A 16,164-nucleotide genomic window follows, 5' to 3' on the forward strand; every position below is an offset into this window, starting at 1 on the left:
GGTGGCCTGGCAGCAGCGTGCCCGGCTGCTCTGACTCAGGATAGGCCTCACCTTCCCTCACTTGCTGATAAGAGGCTGCCTCCAGAGTAAAGGCTGTTGCAACTCTTACAGTAAGTCACTCTTAAAACAAAATGTGAGAGAGCCACTCAGCGGAGTCTCTCCAATGAATGAACTGGTGCTTGGGCCCATCTCTGGCGGGGGCGGGAGGGGGGAAGGAAGGTTAGGGGAGCCTGAGCAAACACAAAAGCTGCCCCAAGACATGTTCAGCAAAACTAGAGCTTTGCCATCTTGGTGGGAGGCCAAGCCTCTCACTTGTTCATCCCTTTGTCTGCCCAGTGCACTTGGCAGCACAGCTGGGGCCGCCCACACCCCCCATGACGTGACCAGTATGCACAGCAGTGTGGTGAGGGCTCCCTCACCCCTGGTTCTGGTGACCGTGTTTGAGCTGCTATTTCTTTGACTGAGTGATATCTCCAGGGCCACGCTGGGTTGGGTGCTGCTCAGATACATAATGGAAAGAGAGTTCCTGCCCGCAAAGAGTTTGCAGTCTTTTGATCTCTGACTGGTTTCAGAGCTGGATGAGGATGGCTCCTGATGTCAGCCTCCCAGCCCTGAGCCTGTTGGACACCAGCCTTTGTTGGAGATGCTCTTGGCCCAAGGATGATGGGGACATAAAATTATAGCAATGTAGGGTGGGAAGGGACCTCAAGAGGTCACCTAGTCCATTCCCTGCACTGTGGCAGGACCTAGGCATGGAGGTGACCACATTTGGCTTGGGGCCAGCAGCTGAGTTCAGTGGGGGGGAGGAGATTGCTTTGGGCATGTAGGATAAAGGGCAAGTTTGGGTATGTGCGCAGAAGCCACAGTCATCACGGTGCTAGGCATGAAAATGGCAGCTGCGCTTTGCAAGGTGTGGGAGCAGCGGCTGGCATGGGGGTATCCCTACTACGCACTAGGCAGAAGCAGCGGCTGGCACAGAAGCAGCAGCCCCATTCACTGCACAGGACAGAAGCAGCTGCTGACGGGAATGGCGGCTGTGCTCCATGTGGGATGGAGTGGGAGTGGTGGCTGCACGGCTGGTGGGATGGAAGCCTTGCTCCTGGTAGTGTGGGTGGCTGTGCTGAGCCTGGGGCCAGAGTTCACTGAAAGATCACTGCTGCTCGCACTCAGGCAGGGACTCCTGCATTTGGGTGCTTTCCTTTTTTCTTTACCTTTGAGGCAAATTACAGCCCTTGTGGTAGCAAAGTCTGCACTAGAGAAACACTAATCATAGTGTCCCACTGGGGCTTGGCTCTAATTGCCTATGAGATGCTAATCTGCTGGAGGGTCTCAAGTGCTCTTTTATCTAAGCCTTTCCTAACCCTCCCCGTTTCCTTCTGCCACTCTGCAATTCCCCTGGTGGATGCCTCCCAACTCCTCTCAGCCTCTTCATGCAATTTCTTTGAACCAGCCTGTAAGAGGAATTCCCAGTCTACAACAGCTTGTGTGCAGAGAAGCAGAGACAGAGGGAGCCCTGTTGCAGCTCCTGCTCCTGTCTTGCAGGTTGTGTGTTTCTGGAGGCAGAAGCAGCAGGATGGAAATCTCTTTCCCCTCCAGCAAGTGCATACAGCTGGGCTTCCTCCTGCTGCTGTTGCTAGAGCCCGGCAGACTGAGCTCCGACAGCCCCAGTGCAGCCAAAGGAAAGAAGACCCCTCACGCTTGCAATCTCTGGTGGCCATACTTTCTCCTTCTCAAGAAGTGATGGACTGGGGAGCTATAGGCTCTACTACCTTGTGCTTGATGAGCAGCCAGCCCCGGAAGAAGTACAGGATGTCCCAGGGGAGCAGCAGATGGAGTTCATACAGGTCCGGAAGCAAACCAAGCTCATCCAGGGCTAGGAACCTGATGGAACCTTGGTGGAAGCCAGTGTGGTGTCCATGGTGTCAAGGCTGCCGAGGTTGCAGGAGGAGAGCAGGCTCAACCTGAGCCGCCTGGAGGAGAGACTCAATTCCTTGGTGCTCCTGCTACTGGGCATTCTGTCTGGCTGTAAGCTGTCCTGCAGCGACTCTGTCCTGAAGCGACTCTGTCCTGAAGATGTCTATCCAAGGTGAGTGCATTTGAGCTTCTCTTGTGCGAATAACAACCAGTGGTATGACTAAGCTTCTGTTCCATTCAGCCAGTGCTGGGAGAGCAAAGATACAGGCACTTTTGGGTCTGATTCTACAAAACCTCATTGGTTTGGTTTGGATTCTGCAAAACCCAATCGTGGTAATTCAAATCCAAGTCCTATTTCTCCAAGTCCACCAAGGATCAGGAAAACGGAAGGGCTGGATAATTGATTCCTTCTTCGGTCCATCTCTCTCCAAAGCATCTCCAGTGACTTCTCACTGCAGCTGAACAGGGCATGAGGCCTCCTGCCCAGCCCTCCACTCACAAATAGTTTGGTTGGTGATGAGCGGTCCTTGTGGTATCCCAGCACATTGCTCAGCTGCCCAGGGTGCCCTCGCAAATGGGATTTGTAGGGGCCAGAAAAGGGAAGAAAGAATGTGGCTATGGCTTGAGGAGGCAGGAATATTGACATCAAACCTAAACGTGTCAGCAGCCTATAACATTTTGGCCCTACGCGCATGAAGTCCAACTATAGGAGGGTGGCTGGATTTCAGACAGTTGAATTGTAGCAAGAGCCGCATTGAGGGTTTTTAATGCAACAAAGAGTTTTGCAGCAAATATACAGAAATAATCGACCCATAGAGATCCTCCCTCCATGTTTGGACACAGCTTCTTCTAGAGACTATGAATGCCATCCTGAGTGTTGGACAGAGAGGGTCACTCAAGAGCAACATAGAGTTTTATCTACTGTCTTATGTCAAGGGCCAGTGGTCTAGTCTCATTGTGAAAATCTCCCACCTCTGGCCACCGGTCTCTTTCACACATACAGACACTAACCCAGCACTACACCTCAAATCAATGATCACATCAGGGCAGAATGGCTGAAGAAGAAGCTATTGGGACTTCAGACTCCTTCTTCGGCATCCACAGGCAGTCTAAGCAGGAGGCACTGGGCCAGGCAGACCTATTATCTGTGTTCACTTTTGCCTTGTCTTTCTTTCTTCATCTTTATTTTTCCCTTCACTCCCCCTTCCCTATCTATCTATCTATCTATCTATCTATCTATCTATCTATCTATCTATCTATCTATCTATCTATCTATTTTATTTTTTTGCATGACATTTTGCACTTCTTTCTCCTTTGATGTCCTGACATTCCATTAGTTCATGTCCCTGGAAGAATTCCAGGTAGTCAGAGGCCTTCATGAAGACAAATATCTGAGAGGTTCACTACTGACATTTATAGTGACCAGGTTTTCTCATTATGTAAAAGGAACAGTTCTCTCTCTCTCTCTCTCTAAGCCCCTAGCACAATCTCCCCGCTGTTCTGCATTTCCTCAGCTCTGTCCTCTTAGCAGACTTCCTCGCTTTTTATTAACCCAGAGCAAAGAAGAGACAGAGAGAGGGACAGAGAGAGGGGAAGAGGATAAAGGTGAGATGGTACTATGAGCAATGAGCTAGCTGCCCAGGAGGAACTAGACTTTTACTTCAGGAATTGTTCTGAGCAAATGCTGGTAAACCCAGAAGAAAGCATTTAGAAGCAGCTAGAAGCCTTTAGAAGTACTGTAGTCTCTTGTCAGCCAGGTATCTGGAAATGCATGGCACCTACTGCCAGTGCTGGTCACAAATACATTTTCAAGAAGCTCAAAGGTGTCAGAGAGGAGTTTGAAGGGGTTCCAGGAAGGATTCTGGGGCTGGACAGGGTCACTTGTGAGGAAAGATAAAATAGGCTGAATATGACTGGTTTGGCTAAGTGACAACCAGGGCAGGGAGTGGAACGTAACTGGCAGCTGGTATTTGAAGGAGTTAAACCCAAGAACGAAGAGGAATTGTTTAGGATGGGCCACAAAGTTATACCTGGCAGGAAATGGGATGCAATTCAGCAAAGGAAAATTTAGGTTGAATATGGGGGAAATGACCTCCTGACAAAATCTACTAGGTTGTGGAATGGTCTTCCAAGGGAAGTGGTGGAAGCTCCTTCCCTGGAGACATTTAAAACTAGACTGCTTGTGGGCCTGAAAAATGTACCACAGAGGATTCTGCATTGGCCCTTGGGACCTACTAGGGCTTTTCCACCATGAGTCATTTCTCAGATTCTTTGCAGAGGCAGATGTGTGTGTCTCTCGCTAGACACAGATTTGCAGCCATTCTCTATGTATATTACACAGACACCTCTTCATCCCTCATGTAAATCATCAGACTGGTTTGGTGCCAGGGGATAGCTTTTCCTGCGACACATGCTTAAAATGCACAAATCAAAAATATAAACCACTAAAAGATGTGAGGTTCTTCATACAACGAATGCTGTCCATTTCCTTCCACTCCAGCTGGAATACAGCATGCTGGGATGTGTGTCATCTCTGCAGGCTGCACCTTTTCACTAAAGATGAGTAGTTGCCATTTGCCCATGTTAAGCTAGTTAAGTGTGGCCAGCCCTTGGGTATAGTTTGGTTACATCTGGGGGGTATGGAAAATGAACCTCTCTCTAGGTGCTTATACCATGCCAAGTGCTCAGATGATTTCCACTAAGGGATGGTTTAAATGGCAAGCCTCATCCTTGGACAGCAGGTTTTTTACAAAAGCAGGATAAGGCTGTAAGCTGGGAGGTAGTTGAGGGCTATCAGAGATCAGTGGGAGCTGGATGGTATGGAGATCTGGGGATAAATTATGGAGTTTTTCAGCTCTAGGTCACAGGCATGGATAGGTTCCAGTTCAGGCCCAGAGTGATAATGACATGAGGCAACTCGCTGGTGTAGTGTTTAACCATTGATGTTAACCACAAATCCTCAACTTCTAGGGAGAACTAAGACGTACAGCAAGGCTGGGCTTATGACAACCTAGGCCTCTGTGTCCTGCTTGAAGGAGCTCGCAACACACGTGTAGCCAGATTTTTAGAAGTGCTCATCAGCCCATCCCTATTGAGCACAATGGAGGTTTCCCCCAACCATCACCTCCCACTTCATCTTCCTCCTTGCAAATAATGGGAGCAGATCTGGTCACTTCATTAGGTGCCTAAATGGGAGCAGAGTTCTTGAAAATCTGGCCCTTAATGCTTCATGTGAAGCGAGTTGGGGCAGGGGTGTCGCAGTCCAGTAATGGGCAGGAGTCCTTACCCCCCAAACCACCGTCCCAATTGGCATTCATTGGCAGCCCCAGGGGAGGCCAGCGGGGGCATTGATCATGGTCAGAGAGTGAACTCTAGTTCCAGATTGCAGAGGCCCATCCACCTCAGGGTACCCAGACAAAGGAACAGCCACAGTTAGCACTGAAAGGGATGAGGCAGTGGGAGTCCAAGGTAAGGAGATGATGTGCAAAATAAGCCCCACAGGGACTCTGGGAACTACACTGCCTACCTAAACTACCCCCCATAATACCAGTTAGCTATGACATCCTTTGCTTCCTGCCATAAACCACTGTGCAGTGTTCCTGTGTGCTGTTAATCAGCTGCCTCATTACACTCCAGAGGTGGCTGCATTCCTGTGTGTGTACGGTCCTTTGGGATAAAGTGTATCATATTAATTAGCATTACTGAAACCTTTCTTTCCTGGGCAAGGTGGAGCGATACAGCCAGAGATGTTGCTATGTAAACCTTTCCTTTTATCCCCCAGGAGATAGTTCAGCTCCCCATTGCTAAACCAATGGGCCCAGCAGTTCATGGAGACTTTAGTCTGGGCAAAGAAGACAATCTCCCTCCCCGGATACTCCATGCACCCAGTCCAGTCAGGGTGGGAGGTGAATCAATGGGTGTAGTGACACCAGTGCAAATACTAGTTCAGGCCATAAATTAAACTGAGTTTGGAGAGGCTTGTCCTAGTCCCCATTTGTCTACAATACAAAACCCATGTGGCCCAACTCTTAGTGTCTCTGAAGGAGCAGGCCATGCACTGGAAGAGCTGGGGAAGCTGTGGACTGGAATCAAGATGCATTGGCAGAGCTGTGGGAGGTCCCAAGACCGGAACAGCAAAGAGAGATGCAGTCCAGGAGTGAAGTGCATCAGCGGCACTGTGCTTGCTCCCAGGACTGGAATAGCTCAGTCACTAAAGTGGCCAGGAGGGAATTTAGGAGCTTTCACAAGCCAGAAGAGAGAGGAAGGGAGAAAGAACCAAGGGGTGTCAACAGTGGGGATTTACAGTAATGTCGATGAGTCCAATTGCTGCTGCTTTTGCAGATTTAGGAAGAGAACGCAAGGCTGAGGAGCCACCAACACCTCTGGGTAAATATAGGGCCAGCCACTTTGTCTCTCCGCCTTGTGTTGAGTGGAGTAGGTGACCCCCTCACAGCACATGTCAGATCTGGGAGCATTTAAACCCAGAAACTACCCCCTATGGCTTCAGTCTGAATTGAGTAGAGCAGCGGCCAGGTCTGGTGATTTGAGCACAGAACTGAAACCAGGAACTTGTGGGTTCCACTCTCAGCTTTGACACTGCCTCACTTTGCAACCTTAGGCAAGTCACTTCCCCTCTCCGTGCCAGTTTCCCGTTTATAAAGTGGGGTGATAATATTTTTGTGCATTTCAGGGTGTGTGAGGGTAAATTAGTTAATACTTACAGAGCCTTGTGGACCTCGTCACCGTTTGCTGCAGAACTCACTAAGGGGGAGGGGCTGTAGGGAGGAAATCTCCATAAGGTTCCTCTTGTGGAGTTACTCCCACATCATCCAGTCATGTGTGTCTGCCCTCAGCGCCTGCAGAGTGGCTCCAGCTGTGCCTCCATGCTGGCTCTGGGGGCTCTGTCCCTTTCTGCTCCCTGGCACCATGACTGAATAGAGACATGATAAAGCCATGTTTCCAGACCTCCCTCACCCTGGCTCCTCACAGGATCCCCGGAAAAACACAGAAGGGCTCTACCAAAAATGTAACGCATCAGACACTTCAGCGGTTTAGCCTGTTCACTGCCAGGCTTTGTGAGTTATTGGTCTCTATGTCGGCTGCTCCTACTGGAATTCTCTAAGAAGTCAGAGCAGATGTTCCCTTCGGATTGTGATGAGATCCACAAGCAAAGGATCTGGGACAGTGGGATCTACACCATCCAACCCATCTCACTCCAGCATCCTTTCGAGGTAAGAGCGCCAGCTGCTGGGCTAGGTTGGGTCTCACTGGATTATTGCAATAGTGCTATGCACCCAGGCTGTGCCAGGTGCTTAAAAGCACCAGGCTCACAGGGCACAGGATGGATCCTGTGCACAGGGATGCTCCATACTCACAACCCTCCCCGCCTCTTCTTCTGGGAGTATTTGGTCCTTTGCCCTGAGCTGGAATCCTGCACCCTCTGCTCTATCTTTGTGGCGTCTCACACTTTATGTTGAATTGTATTTCATTAAATGAGGCCTGTGCCGGGACACCTGACAGCTTTGCCCTTCCGAGCTTCCCAGACAGGGAGCAGCACTGAGGCAGCAGCGAGGTCTGTTCCTGAGGGAAGGAGTTTGGGGATTGTCATAAACAGATAGCTAAGGGTTAATGTCTCTTTCACCTGGAAAGGGATAACAAACAACACCTGACCAGAGAATCAATCAGGAAACTAGACTTTTTCAAATCTGGGTGGAGGGAAGTTTTGGGTGTGAGTTCTTTGTTCTTTGTCTTGGTTCGGTGACCCTCTCGGCTCTGAGAGTGATCTTTCTATCTCCTGGCTTTCTAATCTTCTGTTTCCAAGTTGTAAGTACAAGGATAGTAAGACAATAGGTTTATATTGTTTTCTTTTGTATTTACATGTGTGTAGTTGCTGGAATGTGTTAAATTGTATTCTTTTTGGATAAGGCTGTTTATTCATTTTTTTCTTTCAAGCAATTAACCCTGTATATTGTCACCTTTATACAAAGACTATTTTTAATGTCTTTTTCTGTCTTTTTTATATAAAGCTTTCTTTTTAAAACCTGTTGAAGTTTTTCTTTAGTGGGAACTCCAGGGAATTGAGTCTGCAGCTCACCAGGGAATTGGTGGGAGAAAGAAGTCAGGGGGAAAATCTCTTTGTGTTAGATTTACTAAGCCTGACTTTGCATACCCTCTGGGTGAGGGGGAAGAGAGTGTTTCCAGGACTGGAAGCAGGGAATCTCCTAGAGTCGTCCAGGGAGGGGAGCTTGGGAGGAGGTAACAAGGAAACAAGGGGAGGGGGTTATTTCCCTTTGTTGTAAGACTCAAGGCATCTGAGTCTGGGGGTCCCCCAGGGAAGGTTTTGGGGAAACCACAGTGAGCTAGGCACTGTATAATCCCTAGCTGGTGGCAGCAATACCAGGTCCAAGCTGGTAACTAAGCTTGGAGGTTTTCATGCTAACACCCATATTTTGGACGCTAAGGTCCAGATCTGGGAAGAAATGTTGTGACAGGGATACAGCCTGCTCTGTGGAGAGAGTGAACCCAGGTTAGGAGCAGCACTCACGGAAGTGAGCTGCCTCCTGCCAGCCTTGGCCTGAAAGGGATCTCATTGTGTCCTGGTGCCTCTGTGGAGAGGTAGAGATCCCAGGGGAAGTGCTTCCCTGTCTGCCTATGATAGGAAGGTATTGGGCTCCTGCTGCGGCTGCATAACCTGCCACTAAAGGCGTACTGTGACATGGTGACCGATGGAGATGGCTGGACTGTGTTCCAGTGCCAGCAGGCTGGCTCCCTGGACTTTAACCGCACCTGGCAAGAGTACAGGCTGGGATTTGGTAGCCTGCAGGGGCAACAAGCAACTGTGCAGCCTGACCTGGCTGGCTCAGCATGCCCTGTGCATAGAGCTGGAGGAGTGGTACGGCATCCAATGCCATGCCACCTACCACAAGTTCAGGGTGGCCAGAGAGGCCAACAAGTACAGCTGATGGCCTGGGAATGCCAAGAGAAGGTTGGCAACACCCTGAGCTACAGTCGCAGCTACACCCACAAGTGTTTCATCACCTGGGACAGCAACAGTGACAACTACCCGCCTACGCAACTGCAGCACATACTATCGGGCCAGCTGGTCGTTCAACTCCTGTCTAGCAGCCAACCTCAATGAGAAGTACCACGGGGGATGGTACAGTGGGATGATCAGTGGGATCAACTAGGGCACATAGTATATTCTGACCAATAAGATTACTAATCAGAAGTATTTGTTCAAGAAGGAAAGATGAAAACGAGGCTAGTCAGCTTTTAAATGGCACCTATAGCTAGGGCATGCAAACTCCTAGGGGAAAGGAATTGCTGTGTTGGGAAATTGGGAGAATGGGATCAAACTGGTCAAAGGGAAATGTCAGAGCTATCAGGGAAAGTTCCTATCACTGAGACCTGCTGGACTCCGTGGTCAAGGGAAATGGTGGAAACTCTGTTGCTTAAATTATTTCAAGGAGGAGATACCTTAGAGAATACAGTTCTGAGAACTTTCCCACACTATGGCCAAGGCTTTTCCAGCTCTGAGAGACAGTAAGGTACACAACCCTTCTGCAAGCCCAACTTCTTTGGTGCCTTCCCAGTCCTTACTACCCTTCCCCCAGGCAAGGGCTGCCTTATACAATTTCCCCTTCCCTCCACCCCCAGCATTCCTTTCTGTGGCTGGCCCTTTAAATTTGGCAGTGACAGACAGCTGCAACCCTAAAGGAGCCCTTTTACAACTGGAGGCTGTTTGCTGCATCCCTGTCTTCCAGCTGGTGAGGATCCTGAACTCTGGGTAGGTTTGTTTTCCTCTCCTCATTTCTTACAAATAGATTTGGTAGGAGCCAAGAGCTGTATAGGTCTCTGGTGTATTGTGAAGTCTTTATAGTCATGGACTATTGTCAATAGAGCCCAGCGACTGCTTTTCCTTGGGGCTTAGCAGAGAGGGCACTGAGCCTTGAGGATCATTCAAGGCCCTTTCCTCTTGCTTGTCATAGCCTCCCTGAACTTTGAGAGTCACAGGCCTACTGTGTCCAGCTCTGTCTACCTTGAGCCTGGATATAAAGAAAGCCAAAGGGTCACTGCTCTGGACGAGACCCACTCTGTGAGGCTATGGATCAGTATGTGTCTATAGTCTATGTTATACCTGAACTTAAAACTGCATTAGCAGTGAGTCAGTCTGATTCCTCCCCAGAGCTGGGGCCAAGAGCACCAGATGGAGCTGTAAAGGTTCCTTTCTGCTCTGTGTGGGCTCAGAGCACCCAAGAGCACTTTTCTTAAGAGTTGGGATTTCTCTGACCTGCCTAACCAATGATTTCCCCTCTCCCCAGTAATGTGCTGTGCTCCACTCTGCAGGTGGCTGTATTTTGGGTGGGTGATGTGGCTTAGTTTATAAAGTGTACTGGGATTTGTTTACATCCTGACTGGGGAGTGATTTGGGTGGTAGGAAGGGAAGAGGGTCCTGCTGTAGTTGCTTTAATCAGTAGTCTGTGGAAATGAGTCAGCTCCCCCCAGGGGACTGTTAGTTAGCGCCACCACCCTGCAATCAGCTTGCTACTCTGCTGCAGCAGAAGCCATGCCTGGCTGCCTGCAGTTCTGCTCCTATTTATAGCTGCCTGTTTGCAGCCAAGCCCTCCACTAATGAGCAGAATCTAAGGGCTGAACAGTAAGCCCTTGGGCTGGAGCGGGAACGACACACGATGCACTGTCCCTTCTGCACAGCTTTGATCTTTTGGACACTGAGAGCTCCACTGTACAAAAACAGTTCCCTCCTGAGAAGGATCTAAGACAGCTTGGGGGAAAAGCCCAGTGCAAAGTCAGGGGGCCATGGAGTCCCTTTAGGGGTAGCCAGTCGGGCTAGTCAGTATAGAGGCAGCACAAAGTCGATCTGCCAGAAGCCCAAGAGACAGGGCAACATCTCCAGGGAGCAGCATTACAGACCCTGTGCCTGAGGAGGGCAGCTTTCTCCATCTCAGGACCTGCCTGCATTGTATTACAGGGGAGAGTTCAGACCCCGCATACTGGCATTGGATGCCCCTCCAATCCAGTCCCTTTCACTCTCCTACCCAGTGCCCCTCAAAATTTGGCACAGAATATGCCCTATCACTCTGCTTTCCTTCAAACCCTGGTTGCCTGGGGGTGTTGGATACAGAATTCTATACTAGTATTTTTTTTTTTAACTGTCCAGTGTGGAATTTTTCAACAGAGGCTCCTAATAATAGCATTTAAACTTGACTCATTGAGGTCAGGAGCTTATATGGGAGTAGAGGAGGAGGGTTGCTCACTCTCCCGCTCAAGGACTAGCAGGTATAGGAAGGAAGTCAGTCCTTGTGAGATGAGTTAATGTGAACTCAAGGTTTTTGTACTGGCCTGGGAGCCAGGCATCTCCTGGGTTACAAACGCAGCTTCCCAACCCTGTGTCTGTCCCCTCTCTGCAAGAGGAGGCAAACTACCTGCCTTCCAGGGTCTGTGAGGAATTTTTGTAAAGATCAAGGTATTATTGTGTCATTTTTTGCACAGAAGCAATAAGGGACCATCACACTCTTATTTATGGGGTCACCAGCTTGTATTATGATGGGAAAAAGCACTTGATTGAGTCTGAAATATTGTTTTCCTTCCCGTGGGGGATTCTGCATTCTCAGGTCCTGGCTGGAACATAAAGGCTCTCCTATTTCTCAGACAGAGCCCAGCTAACAGGGTGGGTAAGGGCAGGGGCTTCTCATGGGCATCTTTCTTTTTGAAATCGAGCTCCATGTTAGCTGGCCTGATTCCCTCTGCTAGGGGCTAGAAATACCGCCCCCCCACCACACACACTGTGTTGCAGATGGGCAGCATGGCAGGAGGTCCAACTCAGAGCAGGCTGCTGTATTTTACACCCTTGCCTGGAGGTTGAATTGACTGGGAGGGGAGGTGGCACTGCAGATCCTTCTGACAGATGGGCCTGGAATGTGGCCTAAGCTAGCAGTCTGTCCACCCCTCCCCTATCCAGGAGTCTGGCTGTGAGGAGGGGCTGAGCTGTAAGTCTATTTCCCCCCTCCCTTTACCTGTCTGGGAGAGGCAGTGATTTGCACATCACTCTGCTTGCCATGCAGCCTGAAGAGTGCGCCCGTCATTGGCACTGGGTGAGCGAGCGGAGCCCTGACCAAAATCAAGGAATCCGAGAATAGGGGCTGTTGTGTTGGGTCCCAGGAGTGGAATAGCTGTTGCGGGGCTGTAGGTCAGGACTGAGATGCACTGGCAGAGCCCTGTGGGAAGGTGAGGATGGGACTAGCAGCTGGCGGGGCCGGGGTGCTGCTGGTCAGAACTGAGGTGTGTTAATGTGTGTGGAGTCCTAGGGCTGGAATAGCAGATGGTTTGGCCCATCAGTATTAACATGCCCTGATGATGAGTGCCACAGAAAACCCTGAGGAAGGGTGCTCATAAACCAGCCTGCCTGCTAGAGGAAAAGAGAGAACTGTGGAAAAAGCTAGGGACAGGCTCTCCGGGGATTATAAACAATAGAGCAGGGGTTGGCAACCTTTCAGAAATGCTGTGCTGAGTCTTCATTTATTCACTCTAATTTAAGGTTTTGCGTGCCAGTAATACATTTTAACGTTTTTAGAAACATTAAATCTGTTATTAAATCTTTCTATAGATCTATAATATATAACTAAACTGTTGTATGTAAAGTAAATAAGGTTTTTTAAATGTTTAAGAAGCTTCATTTAAAATTAAATTAAAATGCAGAGCCCCCTGGGCTGGTGGCCAGGACCCGGACAGTGTGAGTGCCACTGAAAATCATCTTGCATGCCACTTTCAGCACCTGTGCCATAGGTTGCCTACACCTGCAATAGAGACTGGAGAAACAATGCAAAAGTGATTCAGATGCCTTGCCAATGCCCTCTTTATACTGAGCCAAGGGGGCCTCCTATAGCACAGGGTCTGCAGCTTCCCTCTGTGCAGGTTGGGGTCAAGCTCCAGAGAAGAGATCTGACAATCCATGAGCTGGCTGCTGTGCAGTCTGTTTGTCCAGGGGGGGTTGGATACTGTAGAGTCCCAGTTTGGGATACCAAACAAGTTGTGGCAACACAAGGCAGGGTTATTTGTGAGATTAGACTCCATGAGATGTTCATCATCTCTGTAATTACAGTATATTCACAAGGACTTCAAAGTGAGGGGTAATGGGGCTGTGTGGGGGCTCTGGATAGAAGGTGGTGCTGCAGGGCTGGCTTCCTCAACTCTGCCCTACAACCCCCCTCTGCCCATTGGTGAGGGCACTGGCACCTTGAAAAGCCAGCTGGCTTAAGTAAATGATAACCCTTCAGGCAGAGAGAGGGTGGCAGTGCCATCAGAACTAGGAAGCCCTAGCACCACACCGTCTGTTCCTGGTGCAGTTAGGAGAAATCCCTGAGGGAGAACAAAGAGGGCAAAAAGACAGAGGAGAGCATAGCCTTGGGAGGCCTACAGCGGAGAGGGACAGAAAAGGACAGTTTCCTTCTCTCATTCTAAATCCAGAAGCTCTTATGCATTTTCAAAACAGCAGCCCAGCTCTTCTTCTGAATGCTAACTGTCCCTTCCACCTGCAGGAGGCTGGGATATGTTAGGGCACATTTCAGGGAAGGGCGTATGCTAGAGAATGGCTCCCCTCCTCAGAAGAAAGCTCCTGGTCTAAGACAGCCTTCCTTTGGTCCACAGTTGCAATATCACCGGCTTCCAAGACAGCAGAGTGGGAGGGATTTTAGAGAAGATAGAGGGGTGAATAATACACTTTCTATGAAAATACTAACCCTCTGCCCTTCTCAGACCCTTTCTGAGAATCTCAAAGTTTTTTTGTTTTGTTTTTTTTTAAATAAAATAAAGCCTCACCATATGTCTGTAAAGTAGATAAGGAATGTATAGGGTTTGCTACAGCCACCTCTAGGCTGGAACACAGCAACTATTTTATAGCATGCTATATTTTAGGATCAGAAGTGTAGAAATCTCTCAACTACAGCTGCCAAGGAATTCTAGGTAGGCTGAATGGACTAGGTCACTGGGGTATTTACTGTAATGCCACAGCATCTTTATTGACTTGGACCTTAGTTTTATGTTCCACCTTTCTTCCTTCTGAGTTGGTACTGAATGCCAGCTGAGTCGAGACCATCCTTACCCACAGGGTTTTCTTTAGAACTCTCCCATCCATGTACTGCCTGACCACTCTTCATCCACTTAGCTTGGGAGTACTGATAGAATTGCAGCACACAGCTGGAGACCACACCAGAACTCCTGTAAGGATATAATATACTCTGGGCTTCTGCGGTAGACACCTTGAAGATCCATCAGCAGTTGATTGCTCCCTTGCATTTGATGGGAGGAAAAGGTCACAGAGCATCACAGTGGTCCCTTCTGGCCTTCTAATCTATTAATCAAAAAATTCAAACTGGACATAGCTCTTTTACCAAAGCTGCTGTCACTCATTCACTCCTTCCCTCCCTAACAGGGAACCTGTTTAAAAGCTAATTTCAGTAAGAGCTTGGATTAAATCTTCAAATACCTTTAAGCATTTATCACTGTTAAACTTGGATTTGGATTCCCTCTTGATCACCTCACTCCCTGGCCCAGGAGAACAGGGAGCAGTGTGGAGGGCAAAAATCCAGCTTTTGGGGCAGCAGAGGCTGGCTCTGGAGTGACAGAGGTTTTCCCTTTACACAGTGCTGTCTAGCTCCCCATATGGGAGATCTACAGAGCAATGGTGAAAGACTCCAGGGGCAACTGCACTGAGCCCCCATGCAGGAAAGAGGGCCTAGCGGAACAATGCAGAATACAAGACTTTATAGAGGATTTTTTGCAGCATCCTTAATTTGCAGCAAGGAAGATTTAGGTTAGACATTAGGAAAAACGTCCTAACGGTAAGGGGTAGTTAAGCGGTGGAACAAATTACCTGGGGAGGTTGTAGAATCTCTGTCACTGGAGGTTTTTAAGAACAGGCTCGACAAACACCTATCAGGGATGGTCTACATAATACTTAGTCGTGCCTCAGTGCAGGGGACTAGACTAAATGACCTATCAAGGGCCCTTCCAGTCCTGTGTTTTCTATGATGGATCACAACTGATCTGCAATGGCTGGTGATGGGTTAGTCTAGAGAGGAAAGGGGCATTTGTCAGTCCTGTTGTTTTATAAATATGTAGCAAGGTTTCTATGCCCCTGACTTTAAAAAGTGAACAAATGACTGCACAAACACATATCCAATCATTCAGTATTGGAAATGAATAGAACTCTCTGCCTCCTGGGGCTTTCAGTGTGTGTGCAGACAGTGTGGCACCAACCTTGAGCACTTTAGTACAGTACTGCCCAGCAAATTGTCTGCAGCCCACACTTAGGTGGCTTCCACTGCTGGCTTGTTGTCTGGAACAGAGGAAATTGCACACAATAGGGTCTCAGGGTGCAACTTATGAGCAATGCCTGCAGAAGGGAGAGACCTAGAAAGTGGGACCAGAGCTGGGGCGTGTGTAAGGTGCACAGGACATGTTTTCCATCTACAGAAGCAGGCCAGGGGGGGCGGGGGGGGAGAGAATATGTTCAAGGGGGCCTCAGGCAATTCTCTCTCTCTCTCTCTCTCACACACACACACTGCCTGTATTCTTTCATAAGGGAAAGCATGTGACTGGTGAGGGAACCTAAAGGCTGACAGGAAACATCATGCTTTTATAGAATATATCTTTGCAAAGACAGTCTGGGTGCTGGTGCGAGGTGAGGCAGTTGACCTGGAAAAGAACAAACTGGAGGGAGGCTCTGGAGGGCAGGAACCTGCCTTCGGGTGCTAGTGTGTTAGAATTAACAGACCAGGCAGCTAGGCTCACTGTTCCAGCTGAAACACACCCAATGTTGATTCTGGGCAGGTTGGAGAGCCTGGAGTGGTGAGCTGTGGGTGGGCCTGGGCCCTCTGCATGACTGCCCTGGGGGCCTAGGCAAGTTGAGTTAGTGTTTGAACCAAAACAATGGCACCACAAGTGTAGAATGGAACCAGGGTGTGTGGGGCTGCCCCATCTGTTCACACCCCAATCTCCCAGCCCACCCCTTTCACAGGCACTCCCCCCTCCTCCGCAACTCAGAGCCCTGCATACATGCTGTGGGCCTGAGGTATAACAGCAACACCCTCTGGTGGACAAACTGAGTCACACCTACTCACCCCACCCTGGGGATGGGGGGTGTGACAATAAAACCAAGGGACCTAGACCCTTGACACTCCCCTGCAGGTTAGTCCTGGCTCAAACTGTTCCCCTGAGAAGAGAAGCCACTGC

At 49.3% G+C, this 16,164-nt stretch overlaps 1 protein-coding gene across 1 annotated transcript in view; it reads left to right on the forward strand.

Moving 5' to 3' along the window:
* LOC127053580 (histone H1.10) overlaps positions 1 to 16,164 on the forward strand; it is a 200,927-nt gene that overhangs the window by 96,704 nt on the left and 88,059 nt on the right. The window lies entirely within an intron of this gene.

Source organism: Gopherus flavomarginatus, chromosome 6, assembly GCF_025201925.1.
Source record: "Gopherus flavomarginatus isolate rGopFla2 chromosome 6, rGopFla2.mat.asm, whole genome shotgun sequence".
Classification (NCBI taxonomy): Eukaryota; Metazoa; Chordata; order Testudines; family Testudinidae; genus Gopherus; species Gopherus flavomarginatus.